A 16,943-nucleotide genomic window follows, 5' to 3' on the forward strand; every position below is an offset into this window, starting at 1 on the left:
CAAGCACACCGAAAAAAATACGCGCACAGCAGCTTTAAAGAAACTGAACAATCTTTTCACAAGCAAAATGACCAAAAAAGACTCCCGAGTCATTAAGGATGTCCGTAGTTCACTTCCTGTTTGTGTGGTGCTGTGTTGTTTCTCACACCTGAGGGCCACCTGTGGGCTCCACAGCGCCTGTGTGTAATGAGGTTCAGAGGGTCACTTCACTATAGCAGAGGAGGGGCAAACAAAGAGGCCGGGAAGTCCCGTGCATGAGGAGGGGGGTACATTTTACTAATGCACTGCAGCTGAGGCCTGTGGAGGGAGATGAGTAATGTCGTCTGTGACTCATCCTGCGAGCGCATCCATCACTGGGCTGTCCTGAACCGCTGCAGCTCCTTTCTGCAACTCAAAACCAGTGCTCTTACATGTGGAGAGTTCACTTGCAGTTGCACACTCTGCACACTCCCTTTAAGGCCACTCATTGGCCATGTTTGTAATGCTTCCAGGCAGCTATGTTCTGTTTCTTTATTGTATAAAAGCAGGATAAAAGTACAGCTCCTATCTACTTTAATGGAGAAAGACCAAAATCTCGAAAATGGTTGGTCAAGATTTTTTTTTCTCCCATTTTCTCCCCAATTTGTAATGCCCAATTCCCTATATGCTCTAAGTCCTCATGGTGGCGTAGTGACTTGCCTCAATCCGGGTGGCAGAGGACAAATCTCAGTTGCCTCCGCGTCTGAGACCGTCAATCTGCGCATCTTATCACGTGGCTTATTGAGCGCGTTACTGCAGAGACGTAGCGTGTGTGGAGGTCTACACTATTCTCCGCGGCATCCACGCACAACTCACCACGCACCCCACCGAGAACGAGAACCACACATTATAGTGACCATGAGGAGGTTACCCCATGTGACTCTACCCTCCCTAGCAACCGGGCCAATTTGGTTGCTTAGGAGACCTGGCTGGAATCACTCAGCATGCCCTGGATTCGAACTCATGACTCCAGGGGTGGTAGTCAGCATCAATACTCGCTAAGCTACCCAGGCCCCCACAGCTGGTCAAGATTAAAATCTAATAATATATTTCAACTCGGTAATATATTATGACAACAATGGTGTCATAAATTGTGCTTCTTTAGTTCAGATCATGCAAAAAACAAAAACATTTATCAACCTAGTCTCACAAAATGAATATTACTATAACTAAAGTTTTGCAAACTGTGTTTGACGTGCTGCTTTCTACGTTTCACGACAGTTTCCTGGTGAAACGTTAACACTAGAGGCGCTACAACCACTGTGCTTTTTATTCACTTTCACAAAATCATGGGTACTGTGGCTGTTTATGACTTTATAAACACTTATTTTTCGCTCTATTACTCACACCCTGCTATGTTATTATATCAAAACACTTTTACTCTAAAGCATCATTTGAAAAATTATATATTTTAACGCTTGTATTACAGACCCACCTACTTTTACATACTTATTCCAATGTGATTAACTTCCACTGTAGCTCACCTGACACAGTATTTGACTTTGTACTAGGAGACCAAGCCTCGAGCCCAGCCAAGCATGCTCGAAACAAACGTGAAAGTGAAGCGAAAGTGCCGTAGAAGCGTCACGAAATGACGACGTTGCTTCAGTAAATGTGCTTTTCATGTTGAATTTGCTTTTAAAACACTATCGGTTAGGTTCAGGTGTTGATTTCACCTCTTATTTATTCTTTTTTTTTTAAAGACTATTGGTTAGGGTTAGGTTAAAGTTTTAGGTTAGGGAGGTACGTTTTACTCATTAAAACATCCATCTAATATTCACCTTAAAAACCTCGTCTGATTACAACATCATTTCACCCCACTAAACATTTCACTGGGAAAATGCAGCCAAACGTGTAATGAAGCACGTAATTTTGGTTTGCAACATTTTGTCATTGTCACATTCATTTCATGAGATCAGGTTGTTTTTTTATGCTGGCCAGCTAATCTGCATGCACATTCTTGATGAAAACTGAAAAGCCATGTCTCTAACAAAAAGGTTATTGGCTTTTAAAGTGTAAGACGTGACTTACATTCCTACAGCCATCATATTTAGCGACAAAATGTCTCTCACTCAGAAGTACACTAGTGACCTGTCTCATCCTCAGTGTTGGGAATACTAGAGTAAAAAAAAGAAGATCTAACATGGATTTTCTTGAAAAGCAAATTCGACATGAAAAGCACATTTACTGAAGCAACGGCGTCATTTCGTGTCACTTCTACGGCACTTTCGCTTCACTTTCACTTTCATTTCGAGCATGCTTGGCTGGGCTCGAGGCACGGTCTCCTAGTCCAAAGTCAAATACTCTGTCAGGTGAGCTACAGTGGAAGTTAATCACATTGGAATAAGTATGTAAGTAGGTGGGTCTGTAATATAAGCGTTAAAATATATCGTTTTTCAAATGATGCTTTAGAGTAAAAGTGTTTTGACATAATAACATAGCAGGGTGTGAGTAATAGAGTGAAAAATAAGTGTTTATAAAGTCATAAACAGCCATAGTACCCGTGATGTAATCGCGATTCGTAACAGGTGCATCTAATCATGGCTAGAAATACCATTTTACCTTGACATGGCAATTTACACAAGGAACAATTTATGATGCTTCAAACTTACTTCAAAACCCCACAGAATGTACACAACAACATCTTCTACTGATCGTTTGTGTATTCTGTTCATAGAATTAGTCAGAAAATCTATTATTTGTAGCATTCCATATGATGCTACAGGCTACACTGGTTATTATTCCTCTTATTAGCATCTTTTATAATTGTAAATATACCCAAAATGCATTAAAAAAACTTTTACAAACCATATAGCCTTGTGATCGTCTATTTATTGGATTTTTATTTCATCTATCAGAGAGTTTCTATCTATTTTTTGTTGCTATAGATCCTCAATGGCATCAGATCCACATTATCACTCATAACAGTATGAGAGCACCCTATGTCTGCTTGTATGAATGTAACACATCATAAGGAAAGTGTTTCAATTTACCCGCTGTTGAAACGCTCCCCAGATCACTTCATTTAAAAGCATAAATGTTTTCCAACTGAATAGACTAAATATACAATAAAAAATGACAATATACTGTATTGGAATACAGTTACTCATGTGTCTATTTTAAATACGAAATGCTGATACATGTATTCCATTACTCCCCAACTGCTCATCATATACTCTTGGGAAGTACCCTCTTGCTAAGCTCTGCCTTTAAAATATTATTGACCAGTCCTACTTTAGGAACTGTTGCTGTCAATTAAATCATCATCAACCTTTTACTCTGTTTTAATGTAGTTATGTGTGTTTAGATTATCCAAAATATGGTAAAACATTGACATGGCACTTGTAATAGTGACACAATAAACCCAGAAAGGATCCAGTTTTTTTTCTTATAATTCTACATCATGTTTGCTACCTCAATGCAAATTCAGAAATTGGAATTCAATTTAAAATGTACTTGCGATTCAGTTCCCAGTGGCACTCAACCCTGTCGCACACGTGCACCGTAGAGATGAAACAGTGGATTACTTCGCCCACAAAAAGAGAATCTAGTGCAGTTTACAAAGCATGAAGCATATTTTCTGAAGAATTCACTATAACTTCATTGCCTCCCAGGTCTCATAAACACTGCTGTATGACATACAAAAAGAGCAAGCAGGAAAATTGGATTCTGTATGCTTGGAGACTCAAAGAACACATCATTCGCACCTGAACTCATCAGAACAAAGACCAAAAGAGTTGGGTTTTTTCCCTCTGAATTTTCACTAACACTGTCTGCATGTATTTCCATTGAGTGTGCACAGACAAATGTTGACAAACGCAGCGTGAATGGCGGTTAGACTCTGCATTTACATTTTAATTGAACTTTTTCTTTCATAATTAGAAAAGAGTGCATCGCTCATTTCCCTAGTGCTTCCTCAAAACCCACAAAACAATAGCGGCATCCGTTTAATTTCAGATTAAACAACGTTCGCTGGGCTTTCCCTCACGATGGCCACTGAGCATGTGAGCTTCCAAGTGTTTATTTTGATTTTTATTGAATTGAAGCCCTTTGCCCATCTACAGTACAGTATTATATATCTGAAAGACACACAAATGCAGATAAATTCTCAAATTGTACTTTTGCAGGCCCCTTAAAGGGTTGGCTCACCAAAGAAATTAAAATTCTGTCTTAAAATGTGTAAATTTGGTCATTATTCATTCACGTTCATATCGTACAAAACCTGTATGAGTTTCTTTTTTCCTGTGGATCACAAAAGGAGAAATGCTGAAGAATGTTCAGACAGCTCTTTCCCATAGTATACAGTAACCAAGTACTGCCAATCTCCAAAAACTATAAAAAAGCACAATAAAGGTATCATAAAATTTGTTCTCATGACTCTTTTTATTCGTGCATGCACACATTAAACATGCCTCCTCAAGGTGTGCCCAATTTGATCTCGGTGACACCAACATCATTGCGTCTCGCTTCTCCTAGACATACATAATGTGTCAAGTTTAAATATGCTCATGAATGAGATTTGAGAGCTATGGTGGCAACATTTTCAGGGAATAATGACTTGGTTTGTGCCTCATATAAAGGTAACTTATGGCTTTAGAAGACTTAGCACACAAATCATATTAACTACTTTTATGCAGTGTTGGGTAAGATACACACAAAAAAAGTATTCAGCTTGGGTAAGATACACACAAAATTATTCAATTACTAATTACTAGAGCTTTCAAAATTGACGCATTAACACGTGCGATTAATTTAAAATGTTTAACGCGTTAATTTTCCTTAATCGCAATTAACGCGTTGACCAATCTACACATTCGATTCTGACATTGATCATTCTGACATATATGGACAGCGGGACTAAGTTATGAAATTTTAAATAATACCAAGCAATAGCAAGTCAGATTTTTTTTCATCAAATTGTTTATTATGTTTCCAGGAGTGTTGGTTATTCATCTTTCAGAGATGTTACAGACATTACATCAGAAATTAGCATAATTAATTCTGATTCAAAGTAATGGCCAGCATCATCCAATCACTGCCAACCATGTTAAAATAAAATGAAACATTATAAATTCTGAATCTACGTACTGATTACCATTGTCCCATGTCTGCCAATCATGTTGAGTGGTCCAAACATTATCTGCAGCCTGAAACTGAACTTAAAATATGAAGTTTGGATTCAATGCACTTAGCTGCATAGAGTGCTATAGGATGCTCCCTTGCTCCCTATTTAGTGAATGACTTAACCTACTGTGTGCTGTCTGTCTGCACTGGTCTCAGAACAGTTTGAAATGAACCTTATTTTCATCCCAACTCCATATAAAGCCTCTGAAAGCAAAATTTTTCAGCTTTTGGATGAACCCATTGATTCTCAGTGAAAATGCATAGTGAATATAGGAATGCATTTAGTAATGTTAATGAATAGAACCTTATTGTACAGTGATAACAAAATAAAATATGACAGAATTTATATTAAAATGAAGCAAAATAACCCACAGATGTGTTAATGTTGAAACGTATTCAAAATAACTATGTTTTTTCAACTTTTGAGGAAATAATGTTCTAAAATCCACGTATGTGGACATCATGTTTATCAGCATGCTGACGTGCAAAAAATCAATAAAAAAATTTTAAACGGCATATCAAACAAAACTAGAGACGCTACTCTTTACACCAAAACAGGTTTCAGTGTAAAAACTTAAAGAGGTTTCTTAACAGAAACACTTTTTTTTGGCTCTGCGCCTGTTGAAGCACATCATGTTGTTGTGTTTGGGAACCACTACTCTTGATGTTACAGATGTTAATGAATTATGAAAGTGTGAACAAACTGGACAAAAATCTGCGCCGTCTTGATGCGATATTAAATGTAAGCCATTAATGTTTTACATGATACAGACAGGACAAAAATCTTATATATCTAAATATCCGATCTGTGCGATGTAATAATGCAGCCTAATAGACGTGCTTTAATGGGTCTATTAATCAAACAACAATAATGACAAGAAATTAGAAAAGCACTCAATGTCCAATAAAGTCCAAAATGTAAGTTGTTTTATTTTTCATTGAATTACTTTTTTTATGTCTTCATATCACAGTTTTTAAATGATGTTCCTAAAAACACTTAAAGCACTTTTTACTCTGTTCTCTGTTTTATTGCTTTATTTTATTACTAGCTCTTGAATAATTACTTTAAATGTGTTGCAGTTTTTAGGAGAAACACTTGAAGGCTACATTATTTTAATTTAATTTGTTAAAATGTATATCGGTAACAAACTTTTTAAATAAAGGAGTGTTTTCAATCGCATATTTGTTTATTTATATATTTATTTTTTCATTGGTTGGGATGCCGTGGAGAAAAAACACTATAAAGGGGTGCCACAGTATAGAAGAACCACCGGTCTAGAGTGTTGTGAACAGTATTCAGTCAGTTTAAGTTAATTTAAATTATGCATTGCTTTTATCGAAGCCAAAATACAACATCCATGCATGTGGACGGGGGGTCGCACAAGGTTAAGATTAATGCCCATTGCAATGAAAACACAAACTGGAGACCAGATATTTCAATTAATTAACCTCCCACTTAGACTTTGGGAAATGTTTTACACTGCATCAATTAGTGGTATTTTAGAGCATTTCTATCTTTACTGTGAAATGCTTTGTTTGGAAAATGTTAATAAAACATTATTGTTAGGCCTACATATTGTTTTATTTTATTTTCTAAGAAGGAATATATATATATACATATATATATATATATATATATGAGTCATTTCAGCAATTTCAAAATCTGCAATTAATCACGATAATGAAAAATCATGTGATTAATCATGATTAAATATTTCATTGATTTTATTTTTTATTTTTTATTTGACTTACAGGACTACAAATTACTTCTTTAAAACTCTATTCAGATTACTAATTACTTCATCAAAAATGCTATTATATTACTAGCTAATTACTTTTAAGTTACTTTCTAAAACACTTTTCACAAAAGTTTTTGTTTTTCTGCTCAACAAATTCTAAATAATGTCTATATTTCCTCCTTGTTCATTGTCGCACACTCTTAACCTGTCACAGAAATGTAAACAGACATATTTATGAACATATGAACTCATATTTTGTGTATTATAAATACAAATATATTTATTTTAGAAATGTATAACCCAAGTAAGGTACTTAAAAGTAATGATGACAATTTTTTTCCTTTTAGTGTAAACCTACCTTTACAAAGTAAATCTGTTTTATTTGCAAGGTTATTTTAAAATTATAAGGAGATGATGCACCGTGCCGAACCAAATCAAGGATTTGCTGCATCCATTTACAGGAAGGTTAATGCAAATGTAACGTTCGGTCACACCTGTAATTCTACTCCAAAAGCCATCTTCCAGTTGCTGGCCTCTTTTGAAAGCTGTCAGCACCAAAACTGGTAGAGGAAGTCAAAAGGACCACTGTAATATTAGGATACATAAACCCACACATAAAACACTATCATCACACTTCAGGAGCTGGACACATAAAAGAAACTTGAGTCATGGATACTGGAAAACCCCTGCCTTAAGTCAACTGTTAAAGGATAGAAAATGTATCAACGGTCAACCTGAGACAGTACAGAATCCTTCCTGTTTGTCTACTTCGGGTCAGGCAACATTGCATGTAGTGCTGAGAGAGAGAGAGAGAGAGAGAGAGAGAGAGAGAGAGCATCTGATTTCTGAGACATGCTATTAGAGAGAGTTATTTATACAGCCATATCATTATGTACCATACACACATTGACCCTCATGTATGGCCACGCCCTGAAAATCCCAGACGCATCATTTCATTATGACCTTTGCTAAGTACGACCAGAGCCCATAAATAAGATTAGGTGTAAGTAGCATCATTATTGTGGTGAGGAGAGAGAATTTCATTCAATGAAACAATTAACTAAGCACATGGCCTCAATGTACATTTCATGTACATTTTTGTGCAAATTAGCATCTTGGTTTCTATTCCTGAGGTGTCAAGTTGAATAGCTCCGCACACAGTGAAATCTCATTGGTCCAAAATCCTGCTCCACATAACTGTATATATATATATATATATATAAAACGTCAACATGAAGTCAATTGACCCTACAGCATGTGTGTGATAGAGACTTAATGGCAGCCAGAGAAAATAAAAGTTTTAAGATTTTAAACTTCAGGAAATTCAACTTAGACATTCAATTATGTTTGTACCTATATGTATAGTGTCTAATAATGCATTGGCAATGTAAACTTAAGTTTATCTTGCCAATAAAGCTTGAAATGAATAGAATCTGCCCGTTTGATTCTATTATTAAAGGCCACTGAAAAACAGCAGAATATTTGCCAAACTTTTAATTACAACATGTCCATGGATTTTGTGGCATGTATACAACTGTAAAGAAATTTCAAATGTAACTCTATCCGCAAAAAAAAAGTCAAAGTAACAAACAAAGTATAAAGTAAATACTGTATATTTATGATTGTATTTGAATGTTTGTTTTAATGTACCATGATTAATCGCGATTAATCAGAAAACTGTATGATTAATATTATAATGTAACGGACACAATAATAAAAACATTGAAATCACTATAATGCATTATAAATGATTTGTAATGCATTAATAATACATTCATAAAGCATTACATATAAAGACTACATAGAAAGTGTTAATGTTTGTAATAATTATCATTAGTTAGATATTTAGGGGTATTATAAATACTTATTATTTAGTATTAGGCACTTAGGATATTATTATGAGCCATACACATGAAACTATACCAGTAAGCATTAAAACGTTCCTCTAAAAGACAGCATGATTACTTGTCAGCATGATTTAAACCCTCGGTCTGCTTAAGCATCTCAACCAAACTAACGTCTTTTGATATAAAGCTCTCATAAACACTTCAGACAAAGATAGAGGAAAGAACTGTAGATTTCTGACATGCATGTAGGCAACTGAGCAGCAAATGGAGCTGCCAAACTCCCAGCAGTCAGTGTTGGCTGATTACCACAGCCATGCTGTGATATTTTCTAAATTCTGCTCACCTCCCCACATTCATGCCTCCAGCCCAGCTGTGCTTAAAGCTGATGGGAGTGCAGTGCGGCTCACCCCACCTGGTGTCTACTTGACCAAACACGAAAAGGCATGAACAGCTTGAGCTGATAATATACCAGTAAAACTATACTATACTGAACAGATGTAAGTAGAATCTAGAGCACACTTCATTATTTAAAGTGACTTTCAGTGCATTAATTGCAGGGATATTTACCTAAGTATGAATTGGAGTAAATGGTCAGAAGATCTTCATTTTCATGCTATCAACTATATCAAACCAGACTGAATAGAGAACACTTTCGTCCCCTTAGCAGAAACCCAGTGTTAAGCAAATCATCACTTCAATGTCTAATTCAGCTCTTTAGCTTCAAAGGCTGGCTCTCCTCTTGGAAAGAAAATGTTTGGCTATATCTGGACACTTAAACATTGCATTTGCAAGACTAATTTCATTACCACTAAGCAGCAACAGTCCCCCTCATTTTGTCAGCTAGCTTTCCTTCTTTCTTGAAGTGCCCATTCCTATCACTAAAGGAAGTCTAGCAGAACAGGAAGTACTCAAAGTTAGCATCACAGACCATTGACGACTAATTTCAGCTGATGGCTAACAGCTCCCATGTTCCTCTTCTCCAAATGACAGCTCACATCACTGAGTGTGCAAACAAACAGGGTTAATCCTCAAAGTAACTGATTTAGAAGTTGTGGTTTGCCAAGTTTGCGCATTAATTTGAATTGCATGGAATGAAGCTTTGGAATACACACTGAGGAATGTGTCCGTGCCAAGAATACATGCAGGTGCATCGTTTATTTTGGCAAAACAGATGGGATAAAACTAACCAACTGATTCAAGTCATTCCATGGACATTTTTTTTTTTTTATCTAAAAGCAAAGACTACACAGTTTTCTATATAGGGTGTAATCCAGGAACTATACCAACAAAAAAAGAATTAGAGGATGCCAAGCCAACTGACAAAATGGAAAGAAAACTGTTAAGACTAGCTTAATAATAGGGGTGCAAATGTGCACAGTGTGCAATTCGTTTGAATCCTTGAGTTAAAACAAGCTTCCCTCAGAGATCGAAGTCCACAACTTCAAAATGCAAAATACAGGCTTACTACCAAAGTCTCCTATTTGTCATGGTCTGTTCATGCTACATGAGTGCTTATGAAGTATGCATGAGATCTGAATAGCATCTCAATAAATAAATTATAAACATTATCCTCTGAATGGGCAGAACAAGAGAGACAAAAAGCAGTTACCATATTTTAATTGATTCTAATGACTGTTTACTTTGTGTCTGGTTTTATAATCCTGTCCCATTTTCTTTTTTTTTTTTTTTTTTATGTTTTCCATTTAAAAGATTTTCATTATAAGTTCAATTTAACTTGTTTTATCTGAATATAAATGAATGCACTTAAAACCTCTTGTTTTATTGCTGTCCATTGGAAAAACCTTAAAGTGAAATCTTGTAATCTGTTTTCAGTAGAGAAAAAGGCCTCCAATTCAAACTACACATAGCTAAAAGCATAGGCCTGATTCGTCTGTGATAATTAGAGTATAACACCATCTCTTCATCTATTAATTGAATGTGATGGTTCCAGCTTTTAAGCTCCCTGTGGCATTGAAAGCTAGACAATAGCATCTTCATCATCTGTTCAACTGTATCAGCAGAGACATTATAAATTCATCCCATTTCTTAAAGGTGCGAAAAGGTGCACGAAGCAGACAGCGCTCAGATCTGCCGCTCATTGTGTATTATCTACTGGCTGTTTTTAATCTTTGTATCAGAGATGGCTGTTGAAAACAGCTTAGCAGTGAGAAAGAGGGGGAAGCCTGGAGGAATGGGAGATTTGTGCATTCTTGAGAGATTACATAAGGGAGGGCATGGTGACCCCTTTTTCCCTACAGGATCCTGACCCATTTAACTATAACACCCTGTCCTTACTTCAGGATTTTGTTATGGAAATCATGGCTTAAACGGATGTGGATTCTTTTACCGGCAGCTGAAATTATTGGGCTTTTTCTTGCTTTGTATCCAAGGACAATTCAATATCCGTCTCCAAGCAAACACTGTGAACAAGTTTTGAAAGGTTACTTTTAATGTTTTAAATTTTTTTAGACAAACACAACCCTTATAAAGATACATAGGACTAGTAGTGTGGATTTTGATCCATCCTACTGACTTGAATATTTTTATTATGTTCACCAAAAAGGCATGTTCAGTTTTGTTGAGGGACTCTGTCTGTAGAAGTTTGTAGCCCTGTGGGATTTTGAATATTATGAGTGAATCAAAGATTTATACGAAAACACCATGTTTTTCACAACTGAAACAGGACTTATTATTCTTTAGTAAATTTTTCAAATCAATTAATCTACAAATATACAGATTAGCAGGCAAAAGAGGGATTTATGAGTCATAGAAAGGCATGGAAGTGAACAAGAATGATTCGTTCAAAGACATTTTTGTGTTTTTGAGTCATTGAGACATTCACAACCAAAGCACCACAGGACCATTTAGCATAGTTAAAGCAAGATAAAGAAACTCTTATTTGAGTGCAACGTTTAAGTGTGTGTAGCAGCATACCCCTCCTCGCCCTCATGTCAGGGAATATACATACGGCAGGCAGCCAAGCTAGGGAGTGTGTCTACTGTTGTGAAGAGAAAAAGCAATTATGTGCCACTTCCAAAATTCACGTCTGACTTTTGACTGATGGTATAAAAGAGGCCGGCCAGCGCATGTTCTGTCACTCCAGCTAATGAGAGCTATTCCCTCAGCCCCCCTTTCCCAGGATCACTAGTGCCCACTAACAGGTTTAATAGATAATTGTCTGATGTGCTAAACCCCCTTTGATGCCCAGCCACCAGCGGTGCAAATTATATCAAAGGTACTGGGAACACCTTAGCTGTTATCACAAAGAAATGACAATGTGAAACTCCAAGAATTCCTTCAGCACTACACTGTGTTGATTGCATGAACCGTTTTATGCTATTTAATGGGAAATCATGCAAAGTAGCCTCTAATGAGATGAGTCTCATTAATGGGTTGAATGTCAACAAAAGAGGTGAGCCAGATCGGCTTAGACAGACACACACACACACACACACACACACACACACACACACACACACACACACACACACACACACACACACACACACACACACACACAGGTGCCAGGGTTTTTTCCCTGAGGAGGCAAGGGAGGCATTGCCTCTTCAAAAAAAAAAAAAAAAAAAAAAAATAATAATTCATTTTGAAAGTGAAAGTGTAGATTTATGGTAAAAAAAGGACTTAAATATTGATCTGTTTTTCACCCACACTTATTATATCACTTCTGAAGATATTTATTTAACCACTGGAGTCTTATGGATAACTTTTATGTGGCCTTTATGTGATTTTTGGAGCTTCAGAGGTCTGGTTTCCATTCACTTGCATTGTAAGGACTAACAGAGCTGAGATATTCTTCTAAAAATCTTTTTTTTTCTTTTTTTTTGTGTTCTGCAGAAAAAAGAAAGTCATACACATTTGGGATGGCATGAGGGTAAATAAATTATGAGAAAATTTTAATTTTTGTGTGAACTATCCCTTTATCATGTGGACATGCTGCTGCTGCACAGTCAGACAAACACAAGACATGCTACATCAAGCATGTATGTCATGCTGCTTCACAATTACACATAAATACAATCCCCTAACAAATCAAGGAAGCTACACAAATGCATAACACAAAACATGACCCCCCCCCCACAACAAAGCAGATCTAACACCTAGACTTGTGTACTGCTGCTGCGAAGAGCCATGTGCTCCGAGCGTATGCTAGCTAAGTGTGCCTTGGCATGCTTGGCATAATGCAAATGAACAAAATTTATATGTGTGCCTGCTCCTGCTTGACCGAGTTGCTTAAACGGTTAGTGACCTGACTTATAATATGTACCAGGACCAGGAAAGCCCAGAACTTATTTAGCTAGTGACTTAGCCTAGCTGTGTGTGGATTAATTTAAATGAATTACCTAAGATAGCGATGTGTACCAGTGCCTGATTTGGCTAAGGCAAAACCTTGTTCAAGACGCGCTTCTATGTGTCATGGCCAAAAGAAGACCTTACCATGCAAGCGGATAGAAGAAAAAGCCCCAGCAAACACATGAGCAAATAACATTTTCAGAGAAAAGAACTGTGACCCAAAATACACACTCAGCAATGCACACTTACATTATACAATATGCACTTAGCCATCTAGTGTATGGATTTTATATTATGCACAAAGTATCCCAAAGTACCCACCCAGACATGGTTCTCGGACCTCACGCTCCTCACGAGGAAGGACCTTCTTTCTCAGGGACGGGGCATCTGGCACCCGCAACCAGACCTCTGGAATCTCCATGTCTGGCCCCTGGACAGGATGTGGAAGACTTAAGTGGCCTACCACCCGTGGTGGTGGACACGATCACTCAGGCTAGGGCTCCCTCTACGAGGTGCCTGTATGCCTTGAAATGGCATCTGTTCGCTAAGTGGTGTTCTTCCCAATGCGAAGACCCCCAGAAATGCGCAGTCAGGTCGGTGCTTTTCTTTCTGCAGGAGAGGTTGGAGGGGTGGCTGTCCCCCTCCACCTTGAAGGTGTATGTAGCCGCTATAGCGGCACACCACGACACAGTGGACGGTAAGTCCTTAGGGAAGCACGACCTGATCATCAGGTTCCTGAGAGGCGCCAGGAGGTTGAATCCCTCCAGACCACGCCTCATTCCCTCATGGGACCTCTCTGTATTTCTTCAGGGTCTACGGGGAGCCCCCTTTGAGCCCCTGCAGTCAGCTGAGCTTAAGGCACTCTCTTTAAAGACTGCCCTCCTGACTGTACTCACTTCCATCAAGAGGGTAGGAGACCTGCAAGCGTTCTCTGTCAGCGAAACGTGCTTGGAGTTCGGTCCGGGATACTCTCACGTGATCCTGAGACCCCGACCGGGCTATGTGCCCAAGGTTCCCACGACCCCATTTAGGGATCAGTGGTGAACCTGCAAGCACTGCCCCAAGAGGAGGCAGACCCAGCCCTGACATTGCTGTGTCCGGTGCTTGCTTTACGCATCTATTTGGATTGCACGCAGAGCTTTAGAGTCTCTGAGCATAGGTGACCCCATGCAACGTATATCTTCCGCTAATTCGTTTCCCTTTTGGTAAACTATGTCTTCCTTGAGCAGAGGCCCCTCTGCCCCAGTCACCATGTTTGTAGAAACTCTCCCCCGTTGGGTAGAACCTACCATGGGACTTCTCCACATGACATACTTCTGACAATGCTCGGCAAGACCATGCGACGTATTTCCCCTTGGGAGTGACACCCCCCCCGACATAGACACTGGTAGCCCCAGTCGGTTAACAAATTTCACTCTTTTTTTGGGGAGAGAAAAAAAAGAGGATAAGAGGCCATGACTGGGCTAGCCTGTCCCAATCTTTTGGGCAGTCAACTTGTCCCAGAAGGGCCGTTCGACGCTCATAACAGCATTGGGGGAGGTTACGTGTCGGCCTGGTACACTGGCTACGAGGCACACAGTGGTCTGCCCATCTTGCACCACCAGTTCACGTGACACAGTTCAGCTAGTTGTGGCGTTTTCGTATAGGGACCCCTAGTGTCACTACATCGACACAACATCGAGTGAGTGACAGATAGGGAACGTCCTGGTTACTTTCGTAATCTCCGTTCCCTGATGGAGGGAACGAGACGTTGTGTCCCTCCTGCCACAATGCTAGACTACCCGCTGAAATGGCTGGGATCTTGTCTCGGCTCCTCAGCACAAAACCTGAATGAGTGGTTGCATACCAGCTCCTTTTATACCCATATGTTTGGGGGACTAGTATGCAAATACCACTCGCCAATTCCCATTGGCCTTTTTTCAAAGACCAGAGGTGTTTCGGGCTCCCAAGAGCGACCCCTTGTGTCACTACATCGACACAACGTCTCGTTCCCTCCTTCAGGGAAGGGAGGTTACGAAAGTAACCAGGACGTTTCTGCACGTTAACCAACCACAGTTCTACACTTATATCTCGAATAATGTACATATTCAAACAGCGTTGGGTGATGGTAAGGCATTAAACTCACATTTCAAGGTGCTATCTTCATAGAAGTTTTGCAAGTTGCCAAATTCACCATTATTTACAATTGCTTTGATAGACCAGCATCACAGCCACGTAACTTTAACCCTTTCCGCTTTGTAAGGCAAGCCACGAGTGTGCGAAGTGTCCAACATGCCACACTCCGTTTTGTCGGTTAAAGAAGTACATCATCCAGATACCCGTAGTACACATATTTTTTGTTGCATTTTCAGTGTTAACATACTACTCTCACTACTTACACTACAAAATGGCGTAAAATAGTCTACAGTATGCATTTACAGAAGAATGTTTTTTTTAATAAATACTAATACAAATAAAATATAACAACAAAAAAATTTGGTTCGTGGTTAATTTTCATCTTTAATTCCCCAGAAAGGCCCCCCCCCCACACACACACAGTGGTACAGTACAGCATACCCCTGATAGATACTCTCCGTGCTGGCAGTCTCAGATCATAAGACACTAGTCCTTAGAAAGGTGTGACACTGAATAAGGCGTGTGAATACACAAACCTTTATCCATCGACATCTCAAGGATACCCTGCTGATCCGACAATCAATATGGTAGCAGAGACGGAGCCAAGGTGCACTTTTCAATCTCCATGCTCTAAGCATCAAGAAACAGCTTACGGAGCCCCAAGGAAAAATAACCTTAGAGCTGAACAAACTACTTAATCATAGTGTTCAAGCTGTTAGAGGTGAATTCTAATGTCTAATGCATGCAAGGGATGACTAAATATCTATAATTCTGCCATTTGCTCATTTATCTGTTAGAAGTGTGGACATGCATGAATCATTGAATGAATCTATAATATAGGTAACACTCTTGAAAATGGTTAATGGATTATTCTGGGACTTCATTTTTTATGAATGACCAAAATGATTGCTTATCTCTAGGATCCCATAGTGAAGAAAACCCACAAGTGAGACCTCTTCAATATCAAATTATTTATTTTATTTTCTCAAATAAAGAAGGGGATTTTCTCCCCTTCTTGCTTATTGGATGTTTCTTAAGAGAAAAGTCTCCAGTAATCTCAGAAGTGTCCCCTCTTGAGTTTCAAAAGAGATTCCAACAATGTCTCACACAGTGATAAGATTTGTCATGATATAGATGGGCAAGACATCAATATGACATTTTTCTTATAAAATATTTTTCAATGTTTTTTGGCTGCATTATGCACGCTAATTTTATAGCTCTGTTTTCTTACTATATGTCAACAACTGTCTCAGTTGTTTCAATTTTTATTTATCTTCTAATTTAGGTTAAACTGAAGCAATGTGGACATTTAACAATTTGACTTTTTAATGTTAAATTAGCTCAGCCAATGCTGCAAAATTTAAGGCGGGACTATCTGTTTGGTTGACCAGTGGCAGAAGGGGTTAGTGTTTGAGAAACCTGTCCGCCATTATTTTTTAAATTATTTATTTATTTATTTATTTTAAATGGCAAGATTAAAATAATATTGTCATACCCTGAGCAACAGAAACAGACTATAGTGGCAAAATCCCAAATCCATTCCATAAGATATTTAAAATTAAATATATTACTTGAACTTTTAAGATAGCATGGGTCAAAAAAGCACTTGGAGTGTTAAAAAAATAAATTGAAATTATTTAAATATTTTACATAAAAAGTGACATAAATCTTTATAATGTAATCATTAAATTGAAAAAGCTATAACTGACTTGGAAAGTCTTGGGAGGTATAGATGAAAATACATTAAACATTATGCTATAGAAATTAATAGATTTTTATATTATAATTG

At 38.0% G+C, this 16,943-nt stretch overlaps 1 protein-coding gene across 1 annotated transcript in view; it reads right to left on the bottom strand.

Annotated features, from left to right (window-relative positions):
• Positions 1 to 16,943, bottom strand: part of LOC127434049 (ciliary neurotrophic factor receptor subunit alpha-like) — a 290,499-nt gene that overhangs the window by 13,512 nt on the left and 260,044 nt on the right. The gene's annotated exons all lie outside the window — the stretch shown is intronic.

Source organism: Myxocyprinus asiaticus, chromosome 43 (genome assembly GCF_019703515.2).
Source record: "Myxocyprinus asiaticus isolate MX2 ecotype Aquarium Trade chromosome 43, UBuf_Myxa_2, whole genome shotgun sequence".
Taxonomy (NCBI): Eukaryota; Metazoa; Chordata; class Actinopteri; order Cypriniformes; family Catostomidae; genus Myxocyprinus; species Myxocyprinus asiaticus.